A 1,185-nucleotide genomic window follows, 5' to 3' on the forward strand; every position below is an offset into this window, starting at 1 on the left:
CACCGCAGGATATTGGTACCCCTCTGGTTCAGGTGAAGATCATCCTGTTTGTAGAGGTCCCTCCTTCTCTGGAAAGAGCTCCAATTATCCAAGAATCCAAAACCCTCCCTCCTGCACCATTCCTGTAGCCACGTGTTCAGCTACGCCTTCTCACTGTTCATCACTTCACTAGCATGTGGCATGGGCAACAAGCCAGAGACAACAATTCTGTTTGTTCTAGCTCTAAGCTTCCACCCTAGCTCCCAGAATTGCTGTCTTAGATCCCCACTTTCCTCCTACCTATGCCGTTGGTGCCTATGTGGACCACGACTTGGGGCTGCTCCCCCTCCTCCACAAGGAACCTAAAAACATGATTAGAGACCTCACGAACCCTGGCACCTGGAAGGTAACACAACAATCGTGAGTCTCTCTCGTTCCCACAGGATCTCCTATCTGTCACACTAACTGTGACGTTCCCAATGACTAAAGCTCTGCTCCTCTTGCCCCTTCTCCTCTGGCCAACAGGGACAGATTCTATACCTGAGACCTGTGACCCATTGATTATCCCTGGTAAGCCGTCTCCCCCCCCCCTCCAACAGTATCCAAAACTGCATACTTGTTGTTGAGGGGAACCACCACAGGAGATCCCTGCACTGCCAGCTGGTTCCCTTTCCTACCGCTGACAGTAACCCATCTACCTTCTTCACGTGGATGTGGAGTAACTACCTCCCTGTAACTCCTCTCAATAACTCCCTCCGCCTCCCGGATGATCTGAAGTACATCCAGCTCCAGTTCCCTAACATGGTTCTTGAAGAGCTAGAGTTGGGTGCACTTCCCACAAATGAAGTCAGCACTTCCACATACTGCAGGCGGAACATTCAACTGCCCTAACCTCCATTCCCAATATTCTAAATTCCCAAATAGATCACTGAAAAAATGAAACATGAAAGAAAACACTTGTCACCTTACCAATTGATGTACAGAACCTTTTTTTTTGGTTAGAGGAGGATGATGGGTGGGAGACACTACCAGAGTAGTGTTTTGGGTAAAGTAACTGCCCAAATATGTAATCCCTTGACCTTTCCAACTGCATCCAGGCAGGAACTGAACAACGCCCAACCTAAAAGTAATTTATACTGTATATTAACATATCCTGACAGGTTCCACTGCTCTCTGGTGACCTTGTGACCTCTCCAACTGCCTCCA

The sequence above is a fragment of the Chiloscyllium plagiosum genome, unplaced genomic scaffold, assembly GCF_037043375.1.
Source record: "Chiloscyllium plagiosum isolate Xiang-an unplaced genomic scaffold, Cpla_swu_hap1 HiC_scaffold_18, whole genome shotgun sequence".
Taxonomy (NCBI): domain Eukaryota; kingdom Metazoa; phylum Chordata; class Chondrichthyes; order Orectolobiformes; family Hemiscylliidae; genus Chiloscyllium; species Chiloscyllium plagiosum.